At 39.8% G+C, this 15,986-nt stretch overlaps 1 protein-coding gene across 1 annotated transcript in view; it reads left to right on the forward strand.

Moving 5' to 3' along the window:
• Positions 1 to 11,176: 11,176 nt before the first annotated feature.
• The window catches only part of map3k19 (mitogen-activated protein kinase kinase kinase 19), a 103,511-nt gene continuing 98,701 nt past the window's right edge, over positions 11,177 to 15,986 (forward strand). Inside the window, exon 1 of the mRNA XM_028806551.2 lies at positions 11,177 to 11,441. The gene's annotated coding sequence lies outside the window, so the exon portion shown is untranslated. The remainder of the gene's footprint in view (positions 11,442 to 15,986) is intronic.

The raw sequence follows: 15,986 nt of genomic DNA on the forward strand, positions 1-15,986 counted from the left end.
TACCTCGCCTTTAGAAAATGGCACATAACTTCTGAATTCTGATCTTGTAATCGATGTGATCAAGATGGATTAGTTCTTTGTCAGTGGCATCACTAGGCATATGCAGATTGCATCGGGTGATACCATCAGAGTGGGTGACACCCAAATGATAGTCAATAAAATTTGTACGCAACTGAAATCACCAAGGGGTACCCCCTCCACCTGCTCAATTAAGCAAGTGGAAATTACCGCACTGCATGAAATGACCAGCTGTCCACGTGCTGTATTGTTTGAAGTATGATCAGATCTCTGTTAAGGACCTCTATTCATCAAGTCACTCAGGTGTCCATAGGGGGCTTAACCTGGCCTTGGTTATCGCACTGGGTGACACCAACCCTAGTGATGCCACTGGTTTAGCTAGCGTTTAATTTTGTAGTGCCTGCACCGTGATGGTGATGTTGATTTGCTCACAGCTAATCTACACTGGTTTACCCCCCAAACACATAGATCCATGGTGAGTGTGTGAGAGATGCTGCTCTGAACTTTCCTACTGGATTTAGTAAGAAAGCCATAACAGCTCACAGCTTATCCTTTGCAATGGTTATTACTTTTCATTTTTAGTGATGCCAATAGCGAGAATACATTAGCTGGCTTTATTCCTATAAACAAAGTTGTAAAAAGAGTCAAAACAGATGTACTTATGGTTTGCTTCCTGTTGACTTCTGCTTTGCTCTAATCTTTCTGGGTCGGCCTTCTCTGGCACATGTGGAAAAATGTTTTTTTTTTTTGTTAGAAAGTTCCACTCCTTCTTTGCCTTGGTCACACCTGGGTGTGTCTGGTACTATAGTTTTTTCCAAGGTTTTACACAGTGGCCTTGTTCTAGCATACAACTTTACATCTGATCAGCCTTTTCAGATGAGAGACACAGAATCTGCACTCCAGAGAAGCCCTGTAGAGAGAGAACTGACACTGGAGCTGATGCTAAGAGTGTCTTCCACCTGCTATTTAAGCAAAGTAGTTGGTGCCAAAGCAAAGTAAAATGGTCAATGCCAGTCTGTCTTACAGTGGTGCATCACATCATCTATTACAGTTTGGATACATTGTCATTTGTTGGTCAATGAAAAGAGCATTTTGAATATTTTTAGGTTGTTGACATTTTGTAAAATCCACTGTATGTTTGATGAACTTTGTATCATGCAATGTTTGTGAGACTAAAATAACATTCTGTTATATGTTGTATTTAGGGATCCATTTAAGTTGTAAACCAAAACACAAGGAATGTCATTTCTCGTGAAAAAGTGAGATCAATCAAGAGAACCACCCCAGTAAGTTGTGTGCCAGTCCCGTGCTTGACGATGTGCCTTACGCTATGACCCATAATTTGGGGCATTATGTGACCTCCTGGAAGGCCAAGTCATGGTGTGACAGTAGATGGTAGTGGAGATACCCAGGACCAAACAAATGACTTCCAAGTATTTGTTGTCACGATGCTTGTCTCTCTCTTATGGGATTTCAGTAACTATTAGAGAGCACGGAGACCTCATTGCCCCACTGCTTTGAAGTCCTGTCCCTAACACCAACAGTCGTTTCAAAAGTGAACACCAGATGAAGTTTAAACACAACAGAATGGCAGCTTAACTGCATGGAGGAAGGGTACACAAGTTATGGAGATGAGACAAAGAAGAAAGAATTATCAGAGTATTTGGGAAGTGACACAAAACATGGAGACACAAAGGAAAGTAGGTTAGTTCCCTCGAAATTATAGTGACTACACAGCACATTAGAACTGGATAGGGCTTTGTATGTGTTTACTTGTTCTTACCTATTTCATCCTCCCACACTGGATTCAGTTTCATATATAAATGCCTTCTGAGTGAGTTATAGCCTGTGTCTACAAACCAAAGCCGGGGTCAGGGTGGTGGCCATATCATGCCATACAACACTGAGTAAAGTCTCTCCACCCATTCATTATCAAAGATTCTGAAGTCTGTTCTGGTAGAATGGCTGGATGGAGGAACCCATCTTTGACAGGATGCCAGTCAATTGCAGGGCATACACAAATACACACCTACCTATACATTCATTGATGTGGCAGCAGTTTAGAGCCACGAACTAACTTAATGCTCATATCTTTATTTCTGACCTTGAACTGTATTTTTGTTAAAGACACAAAAATGTACATAGGACAAATAAGACAGAAATTACAATGCACAAAAATATGTAATTATAAGTCATGGACTTGCAGAGCCTAAAACCCCCCAAGTTAAAGTTAATGACAGGAGGGTATTTTTTCAAACCAACTTCTACCACTACACTATTGAAAGAATACTGACCAGCTGCATCACAGTGTGGTTTGGCAATCTGACTTGACAGGACCACAATCTTCTCCAACAGATCGTCCGTACAGCTTTTAAAATCATTGGGGCTGACCTTCCAGCGCTTCATACCATCTCCTCCACCTAATGTCTGAGGAGGGCCGAATTCATTATATCTGATAACAGCTGTCCAGCTGGTCCTGTTTGCACTTCTGCCTTCTGGCACAGTGGTGGCTCTGAGGCTAGGGATCTGCACTGGCAATCGGAAGGTTGCCGGTTTGAATCCCATAAATGCCAATAAGGACTCTGCTCTGTTGGGCCCTTCAGCAAGGCCCTTAACCTACAATTGCTGAGCACTTTGAGTAGTGAGAAAAGCGCAATATAAATGCAAAGAATTTATTTATTTTAATTTTTCTGGTAAACAGTATGAATGCTTCACCACACACTCCACCCACTTTAGGGACAGCTTCTTCTCTAAGACCATAAGACCACTGAACTCTTTGTAGCCTGATCTGACCTGCTCTGTGCCTTACCTACATGCTGGTTTATGTGTAATTCTGCTAGATGTTACATCTGTACCGCTGTCTGCTAGTTTTATTTTTTTTTAACTACTGTTAAACTTTGTGTTCTATACGTCTGTACAGTTTTGTTTTGCAGTATGTTCATTTGGCCATTTTTCTACTACTTTTATTTATTGTATTTATGTACTTCTGCATCAACCTACTTTCTTATTGCCTGCATTTGCTCAACCCCCGACAACTATGGCACAGAAATTTCACTCTGCTTTCACAGTATATGTGACAATAAAGATCAATTTAATCTAATCTAATGAATATGCAAACCCACATTTTCTTGTAAGCAAAAATGAACTTACATTACTAATATATACTGTACATGTTTCCATTAAATGCTCTTATGTGTGTTTTTTTTTCAAATCTATCCATTAATGTCAAATTCATTTATCACCATTAATGCTTGGCTTTTTTTTTTTTTAAATATACTTTGGTATCTTTCATGAATAAAAGTTTTTAAATCTTTTAATGTGACCTAATTTAATTATAGAATTTTGTATTGTAGGACCTGTGGCCCCGAAATGAATCAAGCAGGTTTGGATTTATGGAAAGACAGTTACCTGGCATTACCTGGGAATAAATAAATGGGAAAAAAACTGTCCATTGGAAATTCACCCTGACTAAACACAACCCATGATGAGACAAAAAGACGTATTCTATAAAGATGTAACGCAGCAAGACAATGAGATTGTTATCCAAATTAATTGAGAAGAAAAACTTGTATGTACCTACATGTCTGTTTTGGCCTGCTACATAACTGTGTATGCTAATGACGACGTCCTTGCCTCAACCCCAACGTGCTCTTGAGGCCTGATGGGAATTATAGTCCACAAATTGGAGCTGGATTTGAGTTGCTCCCCATTATAACTCCTAATTGTGATACACTATATAGCCTATATTTTAAGTTGGACCAACAGCATGGCACCTGCAATATTTGGTGAAAATCAGTCTTTTTTGTGTGTGATTAGCGAACAATCTAACAAACAGCTTACAATTTTATTTATATAGAAGGAAAGCTAGAGAGAATTAAAGAAAGTGACCTAGATTTACAGTATATTCATTAAAACTTCTTCAGACATAAAAATCATGACAAATTGGTTACGGAAGAATGTAAAGATATACTGAAATCAACCTGCTATGAGAAATGCACACACAGAAAATGTACGTGGTAGAAAACAAAATTCTTCCTTCTAACTGTATTGAGTGACTGATGTCTTTTGATGACTCGCATATCCTCCATGATTTTTTTTTGTTATTTTGTATATATTGCATGTGTTGACTAGATGGCAAAATATTGCCAGGGACAGAACTAGCTCAGCACAGTTCAGATTTTAAAATAGGAAGCCAAATTGTTAACTGGAAAGACCTTTCAAGTGCTAATGTGGGAAAATGGCCACCAGGAGGCAATATGCCACATTTATTCTAAATAGTGATACTCTGTGGGCTCTGACATTAAGGCATAAGTCATGGAAGGCTGGCTGAGGCTAAAAGAATTTAATAGACCTCATACATTACAGGAACAGGACTGTACTACATAATCAGAAGGACAGGTCGTCTAATCATTATACCCGACCATGTTGATCACTACTGCCAGTTTGACCACTTCAGGGTGCTTGAAATATATTCTGGTATAGGTGAAGTTTAATTTTGAAGAGATATGGTGAACCAAGGCATGGTGGCACAGTGGTAGTGCTGCTGCCTTGCAGTAAGGACATCAGGTTTCGTGTCCCAGGTCCTCCCTGCATGGAGTTTGCATGTTCTCCCTGTGTCTGCATGGGTTTCCTCCCACAGTCCAAAGACATGCAGGTTAGGTGAATTGTCTATGCTTAACTGGCCTTAGGGTGTGTTTGGTATGCGATTGTGTGTGTGTGTGCTGGCACTGTGATGGACTGGCACCCTATCCAGGGTTTGTTCCTGCCTTGCGCCCTATGCTGGCTGGGATAGGCTCCAACCTTGCCTCTCATGGGAAATCTTTTGATTCCCCCTTTTTTTCTATCTGGACTTGTCCATTCACTCAGCCTCCTCTTTTGTTGTCATTTAGAACGTTCAGCTCTACAGGGCTGGTTTAGGGTTATTGGGGGGTGGCGAGGGGTGCTTATTTTATTATTTGCATAAATTTGCTTCTAAGTTTCTGTAAAATCTTTTTTGTGTCTTTCAGTAAAGATTTCATAAGCTAAGAACCCTGGGCTTCAATAGTGTGATGGAAATGGATGGAAGGATGCTTCACATCAATGGTGAGTACAGCCAGGCTTTGGTCCTGCCTTGTTTCCAACACATCCATGAGTGGCTCTGTCTCCTTGTCACCCTGAATGAGAAAAAGATGGTTCATAAAATAAATTGATGAATAGAAGAGACTGTGCCATAATGTTTTCCTTTATAATTTCTTTTTCTTTTTAAATAACATAGAACTGATGGGCCACATGTAACAGATCTTCAGTAAAATAAATTGTGTGTGGGTCATTTTCAGGTTTTCCCTCAGACAGCACTTTATTTATGGACACTTGAGATCAAATTATGAACTCTGGCCGAGCGGGCATGTGCTCCCAGTACTTTGCCCAGTGTTGTAGTTGTCAGGCCTGGTTTTTTTCAGACTGGTACCTACACATGGCAATATCCCACTGTGGTTTGAAAAGAAGAGGCCCCATAGAATGTGGCTGTGCAGCTTTGTAAACAAAAACACTGCAGACAAAAGGCATTTTATTTAAACAGAAGGGTAAAAGGGGAGTAGCACAAGCACATACCAAATAAATAATACTAATCAGCCCAGTACAGCTGAAAAGGAGAGGCCCTCGTGGTAGATTCATGCACCCAAAATAATACCAAAGCAATTTACCTAAACAGCAGGGATAAACACAATGAAAACACAAAGTGAAAAGCAAACAGAACCAAAAAGAACAATCCTGCAGCTTATCTGAGCCTACCATGATACTGTAGATGTTAACCCTTATCTTCCTCATCCCAATCATCCACCAGCCTCTTGCACCAAGGCACTCCTTTCTCATCACCCATCTCTCCACCCTCTGTGTTATGTGAACTCATCTGCCCATCGCCAGCTGAGCCTTCGACCCAAAGTCTCCTCTTGGCTCTTCACTCCAGGCTCAATTTGGATTTAGTCATGAGTATTATGGCAGGATTTTTTTTTTATGGTTAATGAGATCGGAGATGAAATGTAAATCACAAACCAAGTGAACATTCATAGCCAAGAAGTTCATCCTATCGTTTACCAGTGCCTAAACTGAAAGGTCTGTAATGAGAAATCAAAGCGAGAGTCTTAATGCCGAAGACCAAAGGAAAGATAAAGCAAAGCACATACCACATGTAACTAATCTGTATCCATTACTAAGATGACCCAGGAGTGCAAGGTGCTGACCTTTTATATCGTTGTGTTGATAATAATAATGTAGGTGGAGTGGTGGCTCTGAGGCTAGGGATCTGCACTAGTAATCGGAAGGTTGCTGGTTCAAATCCCGTAAATGCCAATAGGGACTCTGCTCTGTTGGGCCCTTCAGCAAGGCCCTTAACCTACAATTGCTGAGCACTTTGAGTAGTGAGAAAAGCGCTATATAAATGCAAAGAATTATTATTATTAATAACACACACTGCACACTCCTGGTTGATAACCATTGCAGCTGGAATAATGCAAGGTTTATAAAATGGGGATGTCTTGCAAAACAAGATGGAGTCAAAAAAAGATGTGAATATTAACAAAACATCATTAAATATGTTTCAAAAATATTTTTAAGGTGCAAAATAAGATCCAGCATAATTCAAAACCTTTATAACAAACTTTTAATTGTGTAAGTCGATGTCGCATTATGTAACATCGAGCTGTGAGGAATGTCAGATTTGACCACTGCTTCTGTTGGTCTTGTCGTAGGACCATGTTAGTTTATGTGACTGAAAATTGCTGCCCATGTCACATTTACTGACTGGGTGCCGACTTTCCAGCATAGTCGTGCTCATCCCTTTTCATGTCAGCCAATAATGTACTGCCTGACTGTATGAAGGGTTAACAGGTTCGGTGAGTTCAGTCAGTCTCTGCCCTTTTTTTCTGTTCGGTTTTAGTATGTAAAACATGAAACATTGGAGAGATGAGCCTCTCTTCTATTTTCGAGGTTCCAAACATGTATTTTCTTTTTTCTTCATCCTTCATGTAACGTATCTCCCTGGAAAAGAACTATGTCCAGATGAACTGAATCAACTTTCTAGAATTTCCTTACCTGGATTATTGAGCATGCATCGAGACATTTTTTCTTCATCGTTACATTTGTAGCACTTTCTTTACCCTTTGCCCTAAGTTCATAAACTCTATTTCCCTGAGCTGATTTATGAAAACCCCTTTCATTTTAAACACGTATTTTTAGAAGATAAATTAGAATCCCATAACCAATACTTAACTTCCCAGTAATAAGCTGCCAGCTGTTTCACAATTAGTAACTTGCAACACAATTCACAATACAAATACTGTATGTTCCCAAAATATAACAAAATTTATTGACTAAATTGGAAAAATATCTAAAAAAAAATAAAACTATTTATAGTTAAGTCCAATCAAAATTCCCACAAATTATAGATTACAGAAATTAGACAAACTCACACAAAGTGCAGTATATTTACCCTTCACGACAAATACCTACAGGTTCAGGCAGTGTACTTAAACCTTACAAATGTACTTTTAACTCTTTGATTTTAACAGCACTTAAAACATTCCCCTGTTAAAGAAAACACAGTAACCAAATCTATAATATGAGCAAACTTAATTAATAAAACCTCACTTTAGCTTAACAACTTTAGGTCCCATACCACCCCCGACACACACGAGCCAGCAGCCACCAAAATAAAAATAATATGAACACAAACCCCCCTCGCTGAAGGCCTGGTTGACGCTTGGGAACGTGGTGGCCAAATACGTTAAGGCCCGTTCACTCTAACGAGCCAACATAGAAGGCCACAGTACTCACAAGTAAGCAGAGTGAATATCAGTGTCCATTGTCCAAATACAGCACTTCCACGCTGTGGAAAAATTATGGAGTCGTCCTGCAAGTAAAAAGGAGCTAGTCCGTCCAAATGCCCTGAAACTTGCTGTTTTTCCTCGTTGCCAGAGGAGCTGCCAGACTTTCCTTTGGTCACCTGGAGTGCTATCCAAAGTATCCCATGCCTCTTCGCAGGCTAACTCAGATAGTTCACCTCTGATGCTAATCTCCACAACACCCTTCTTTGACGACGGCTTCCTCCTCTCCTCGCGTCCAACAGGTTCTCGCGTGTACACCACTCGGAGCTCAAAAAGCCTCCGCAACAACGTAAAAACCCAGCTTTTTTTTAAGTCTCCGTGTAGTCGTTCTCTTATCCGAGTATGAGCCCCACCTGTCCTCTCACCCACTCAATCACATTACAGAAACACTGACATAACTAAATAATAATATATATATATTTTTAAGGGACCAGTAAACACTATTAAGGGGAATATTAAACGAGCCTAGGGCTACACATTCTATGTATTATTCTTCCTGATGAGCATTCATTGGTTGTTAGCTTTTATGCACACAGTGCCCACCCCTACGACTAGAGACAAAACCAAACCTGTGTGATTTTATTGGCGTGAGTCATAGGCTAGTTTTATTTATTATCTGGGCCTGTAATATTAGATGATTGGCTTCACGGGAGCATACCGCCAACTTCCTCTGACTTACTAAGATAATGTAAATAAAGGCTACAGCTGAAAATCGCTGGAAAAATCACATGATTTGACATATTTTAGCAGATACAAAGCAACTTACAAAAGCAATCAACATAATTGAGTGAACATCAGTCTGGGACACTGTTTTGGATCAAGTGTTACAGAACAAGATATGGAAAAAGATGATCCACTGTGGCTACCCCTGACGGGAGCAGCCGAAAGAAGAAGTTACAGAACAAGGTTCAAAAAGTTATCATCACAAGTGATCAGTTGAGAACAAAATGCAAGTGAGTTACAGTTCCTAGGTAACAAAAACCTTAGAAAGCCATGATCAATTAGGCAGAAATTCACCGAACAAGATATACTTCAAATACTTCTTAAACACATTGGTGAAGCTGCAAAGTTTGAATGCAGGTGGGCAGCTCGTTCCACCTGCTAGGAGCTACACATGAAAAAAGTCTGGATTGAGATTTGATGCCATGCAGAGATGGTATCACCAGACACTGTTCTTCATCAGACCTAAGGGGCGAGAGGAGAATAGGACCTCATGATTGTCACCATATACTACTTTGTAGGTGAGCATCAAGGATATGAACTAGTGCTGCTACAGGGAGGCAATGTTGTGATCTGAAAAAAGGAGTGACATGTGCCGTCTGGGATGACTGAATACTAGACATGCTGCTGCATAGTGAATCATCTGCAGTGGCTTGGTAACACCTTCTAGTACTCCTGCCAACAGAGATTTGAAGTATTCAAAGCCTGGACCAGAAGTTGTACTGCATACTCTGTCAAAAACTGTCTGATCTTGAGGATGTTGTACAGAGTGAATCTGCAAGACCAAGGGACATTTGTAACATGGTCATTAAAGGACAACTGGTCATTGATCACCACCCCAAGATTGGGTACTGACTTGGTGCTTGTTAGATATAGTGAGACGAGCTGAACAGATGGACAAGATGGGATAACAAGAAGGTCTGTCTTTGGCAGGTTGAGATGGAGATGGCGCTTCTTCATTCAGATTGCAATAATGGATGTTAGTTGATACCTTGTGGTATTAAGAGGATCTGCAGAGAAGAATGGCAGAAAATTCCCAAGACTAGGTGTGTAAAGCTTGTCATGCAAAACCCAAAAAGACTGCAGGCTATCATATGCTTCCCAAGGGGCTTCAACTAACCACTGAGTAAAGGGACAGAATACTTGTGTCAATGGGATATTTCAGTTTTTTATTTGTAATAAATTTGTAAAATCTTCTAAACTCCTGTTTGCACTTTGTAATTCTGTGGTATTGAGTGTTGCTTGATGTGGGAAAAAATTAATTTAAGTGATGTTAGCACAAGACTGGCACTTAGCAAAATGTGTAAAAAGCGAAGGGGTCTGAAAACTTTCTGAATCCACAGCATATCTAGATGTGCAGATGTAATGCAAAGAAGACTTCAGATTGCAGTCACAGCAGCTTGTACATGGTTATGCTTAAATCATCCATGCATTTTTTTATATTCTTAGTATGATGGAGTTATGACTTTGGACGGGGTGCCAGTCTGTTACAATCATGCATACACTCACATTTAGTGATATTAAATCAATTCAGAGCTGCTATGAGAGTGTGTGCAGGGTGATGAGAGTGGGTGGTGAAGAGTGTCCGGAGTGATTTGTGAAAGAGAAGGTGTACAGGACGGTAGTGAGACCAGCTATGTTATATGGGTTGGAGATGGTGGCACTGACCAAACAACAGGAGACAGAGCTGGAGGTAGCAGAGTTAAAGATGCTAAGATTTGCATTGGGTGTGACGAGGATGGACAGGATTAGAAATGAGTACATCAGAGGGTCAGCTCAAGTTGGACGGTTAGGAGACAAAGTCAGAGAGGCGAGATTGCGTTGGTTTGGACATGTGCAGAGGAGAGATGCTGAATATATTGGGAGAAGGGAGCTAAGGATAGAGCTGCCAGGGAAGAGGAAAAGAGGAAGACCTAAGCAAAGGTTTATGGATGTGGTGAGAGAGGACATGCAGGTGATGGGTGTGACAGAGCAAGATGTAGAGGACAGGAAGATATGGAAGAAGATGATCCGCTGTGGTGACCCCTAATGGGAGCAGCCGAAGGAAGAAAACATCAATTCAGAGCTTCTAAACAACCTAACATGCATGTGTTTGTGATGTTGAACAAAAACTGGAGTACCGGAGGAAAAACAAATGTGTGAAGTCCACTGGGCTGGATTTGAAAACAGGGCCTTGGAGATGTGAGACAGCCATGCTAAATACTGTACCACCATCATTATCATACACTTCATGCGCAAAAGAAAATATATTTTCTCTTTTATATTATAAATGAAGGCAAAAACAGTTCCAGTATCTGAAAAACTGAGGCAGTAACAAAAAGAGGGTTGTGGGGAGGCACTAAACACTCTCTGAAGATAGCGTATTTTTATAGCCTCAGGCAAACAAGAACTGTGAGTTACAAACTTTTTTCAATGATTTGAAACACATTAAGACAGCAATGGATTGCCCTCACAACTCAGGTTACAGCTGATAAGAAAGAAGCACAATGGATTACAAACAGAAGGATATTCCAGCTGATTTCTTTGAATTGTATTTAGCCCCCGTGGCCTTGTAAAGAAGCCGGGGTTCATGTCTGTATTGTAATGCTGGCCTACTGTCTCCCCTGGCAACAACTTGTAAACTCAAATGTCTGCTGGTAGAAGGGAGGCTGCGTGACAATTAAGGAAGGAGAAGGGAGTGTGACGCCGCAGATCAGGGGAAAGATTCTCACACTGCAAGGATTTAAGTTCCAAATGCTGAGAATGTGCTGCACCTAGAAGCAGAAGGAGAGAATGGCACTCAGGCGTTTTCAAGAAAGTGGCTGTGTACTTTATGATAGGACTGATATATAAACACTTTGAAAGGTAAGGCACTTTAATAAGTAGAAATTGTGTTTGGTTAAGATTTAATGTTGGCTGCCAGTGGATGTAAGTGCAGCAAAGAGTAATGTTTAGTTCATATATACCAACGTGTTACTGAGAAAATGAGTATACAGTACAGAAAATTCTTAGATGATCTTATATTAGGGAGCATTCATAACTTTGACACACAGGCTTTCTGCCAGTGCTTTGGTGGCTATTAATGGATTAGATGTTCATTTATAATGTGTAATATGTGGCCTTTAAAGTAAAGTTTAAAACTTGGCTTTATTGTTCAGATTTAGTTTAGTAAAACCTATAATCTATATGTTGTATAGTTTACACACACACACATATATATATATATATATATATATATATAAACTGCTTGGCACAGTAGTGGTGCTGCTGCCTTTCAGTAAGGAGACCAGGGTTCACATCCCAGGTCCTCCCTACATGGAGTTTGCATGTTCCCTCCATGTCTGAGTGGGTTTCCTCCTTCAGTCAAAAGACATGCAAGTTAGGTGGACTGGCGATACTAAACTGGCACTAGTGGGTGGGTCTGTGTGTGTGTGTTCACCCTGCAATGGACTGGCACCCCCATCCAAGGTTTGAACTTGCTTTGCACGCTGTGCTAGCTGGGATAGGATCCAGCACCCCCCATAACCCTGATATGACACATATAAATTGTGCACACTACAGTATACATACATTTATAAAATAGCCATAACAGAACCAATATTTGAAGGGTGCACAACAGTTATGGCTGTTAGCGTAAAAGAAGAAAGAAAAAACTAAATACGTTCACATGCTTTCACGTATACCTGTAACTTGTAAGCTTAAAATCTTGTTTTATATATATATATATATATATATATATATATATATAATATGCTTATATGCTTAGGTAACTCTTTATTGAATTAAATAGCATATTTAATTAGAAAATACTTCCTTATACACAACATTTTGAGTAAACACTACGCTTTCAATGGCAATCAGGTTTCCTTGCTTTTTTGCATCAAGAACTTTTACTTTAACTTTTGTTCGAAAGGATAGCAACATATACTTTGCCAAATGTAAAAACTGATGACAGTAAGCATACATCACAAATATCTCAAGTTTGCCAAGCAATGGAGATGAAGGGAATGGCATACATTCTTATGTAAATGCATGCTGTGATACATTTAAAAACACGCACGTCTTCATCACCCTTAAAATCGGTATTCTTCATGCAGATTGTCCACTTGGAGTTTCTGGTGTGCGTTTATGGGGGTCTACTTATTTACTGAACTTTATTTTCAAATGCTGCATAGCTTAATGTTATACACTGCCTGGGAATATATGTACCAGATTCAAATTTGTAAAATGTAAAGGGTCTTTTATGAGCTGTATGCAGATGTAAGGAGTAAACTGTAGTATGCAATTAAATAATTATATTAATGTAGCACTTTTCTAACCTGCTCAAAACACTTTGCATAGACAATGGGGTATCACTTCAACCACCACCCAGTTGCCTCCACCTGGATGATGCGACAGCAGCCATTTTTGCACCAGTACCACATTAGCTCTCATGTAATGATATGGTGAGATAGATAGTTAGCTAATTAGAGACTGGGGATGATTAGGGGGTCAGCATGGACACGGCCGTAGTGGGCACTTTAGTCAAGACATCAGAGTACATACTACTCTTTTCAAAGTATGACCATGAATCTCTTATGACCACAGAGAGTCGGCAGCAAATTTTACAGCAAAATGTCCCCATCACTGCACTGGAGCATTGGGATTGTCACACAGACTGCAGTGTATGTGTTCTTGGGTGCCTTCACCAATGCCTCTTCCAGCAGCACCCCAAGCTTTTCCTGGTGGGTCTGTTATTCATGTACTGGCTGGTCCCAAACATGCTTAGCTTCAGGTGGATTACCTTTTCTGAAGTGCACGTGGTAGGGCTGCTGGTATACTTTTTATAAACTATTTTCATAGGATTGAGGTGATGACGGACACTCTGGTGTAATGGGTTGTGCTCCAGGAGGGCTGGTCAGTACCTGTGTGGAGCACACATGTTCTCCCTGCATGTGTATTTCTTCTCTGGGTACTCCAGGTTTTCCTCCTACACTCCAAAAATGTGTGAATTTCAGAGATGTGGAGACATGTTTGAGTGAGTCTGAATATATTCTTGAGTACTGAGTGATGGAATGGCAGTCCATCCAGAAGGGGCTCCTAGCCTTGTGTCTAACCCTGTCAGGATCATCTCTAGACCTTGCAATGCTGACCCAGAGAAAACAGTTATAGATAATAGATGAATGAAGGGAACTAGTGTGGCCCATTGGTTGCCACACAGCTCCAGAGTCCTGGCTTGAATTCGAGTTGTGGTGTTGTTTTTGTGGGCAGGTTGTACATGTTCCTCATATTTGTGTGAATTTCCCCTCCCACGTTCCAAAAATGTCCAAAAGGTTAAATGGAAACTCTTTATTGGCCCTGTAGGAGCAAATGTAGCTTTGATTCCTGGTCCAGCCACGGTGTGTGTGTAGTGGAGTTTGCACATTCTCCTTGTGTGAGCTTTTGAAATAATCCAGAGACAAGAATCATACAAGGTTACTGTACATAATACACAAAGCACAGCACTGTGCTAAATTCCTTTGAATGCTAAAACGCACTCGCTTGTGAGTTGTGGGATTGGCACAGTGAAGACAACAACAAGGAGCGAATTTCTTTTAGGTGAAAGACAGATGTGGTTGAAATGAATAAATTGGTTTGAGTTGAAAAACGGTTAATATGATTATACCAATATATGTGAACCACAGTTTTACAGGGAGAAGCAGTTGAGAAATGGGGGGGGGGGGGGGGGGGCGCTAAATAATTTGATATTATAAATAATGAAAGTTACAAAACAATGACATCATTTTGAACTAAGCAGTAAGAACTTAAGACATCTTAAGAACTTTTAATTTTAAAAATCTGAGCTACTGTAACTACAATCCCTACCACAGAATGAGACTAACACTTAAAAATCAAATTAGTAATATCAAAGAACAGCTGGAGATATCTACTGCTCATTAAGAATGATAATAATTTGATGTGTTATTCTACATTTTATCTGGTGGGGTCAAGAGGACAAGGCTCAGCACTGCTGTGTATTGAACCTGAGGTCTAAGCTCAGTCTGTATTGACTTTGCAAATTATCCCCCAAGTTTGTGGTGGGTTATTGTCCAAGTACTTTAGTTTTCATTTCTTCACACCCCAAAGACAAGTATGTTAGGTTTTTTGGTGATTCTCAATTTGGATGTGTTTATAAAAGAGCCCACCCTACCGTGACAGGCCCCTGTAGCCCAGAACTGGATCAAGCAGATTTAAGTATGTTAAGTTTAGTTATCTACTAACAACTGAGAGAAAGGAAATAAAACAAAAGAGTCATAAAGGAAGGGCCAAGGTAGTTGCTGCTGCAGCATTTTTCTGATGTTAGTAATTAAACAAACATCACTTATGTTATATTTAATATTTTTCATATTAAACAGAGCAAGAAATTATAGAGGCTTAGGTTATGTAATGCAGAATTTATTATCCCAGAGGGAAATTTGTTTGAGGCAGGAAAGCGCAAAAATGGAAAACACTGTTGCACAAATACAAGAAAATAAACCAAGACGCACCAATTGACAATCCTAAGTACACATACTCGAGATTTACACAATGAAAAACAACCATCTTTAACAGAATGCAATAATAATAATTCACAATTCACCAGCACCCCTACAAAAAACGAATTCAGAATGCTTATAGTCCTGGATATAAAAGAGTTCTCAAATTTGCTGCTCTTCATCATCACAAAACCAAAATCTGCAGTCTGATGGCAACATCTGAAATTTAGAGAGAAGAAGACAGCTTCTGTCTGACAGAATCAAGTCAGACTTCTTTCTGACTTCTGTCAATACTTTTACTGCTAGTTTTTCCAGTGCTGTTAAGATGGTTTATATTCTTAATGCTTTGGTTGCCGAACCAACATATTAGAACATTAAAATAAATTACACAAAAACAGATCATTCAACCTAACAAAGCTCGCCAATTATATTACTCACTCAATTTGTCCAAAATAACATCAGGTTTGGTTCTGAAGGTCCTTAAAGTCCTACTTTCCACCACACTACTTGATAACTTGATCCATGTGTCAAAAAAGCAAAAGTAACGACCGATTAAATAAATGATGTCATAATAAAGTGTCATTGTGGTTTTAGCAATGCTAAAACTGTTGAGTTTCCTAAGAAAGAACAGTCGTACCTTCTCCTTCTTACAAATTTGTTCTGTGTTAAGATCAAAGCTAAGCCTGTTATCAATGATTGCCTCCCGATTTTTGTAGTCCACCACCATGACCCCTGTAAAGTTGAGAGAGCATTAGAGGAAGGAGAGGAGCCCCTGAGGTCTACAACCATTTCTTTTCATATGGCTGAGGCATCTGAAATGAAGCTTTAAAGTAATTTATTACCCCTTCCTGGTAGCATTAATCTTTTTATCATTGACATATTGTGTAAATTTTGTTAAACGGTGGAAGTGTTATAC

This window comes from Erpetoichthys calabaricus, chromosome 8, assembly GCF_900747795.2.
Source record: "Erpetoichthys calabaricus chromosome 8, fErpCal1.3, whole genome shotgun sequence".
Lineage (NCBI taxonomy): Eukaryota > Metazoa > Chordata > Cladistia > Polypteriformes > Polypteridae > Erpetoichthys > Erpetoichthys calabaricus.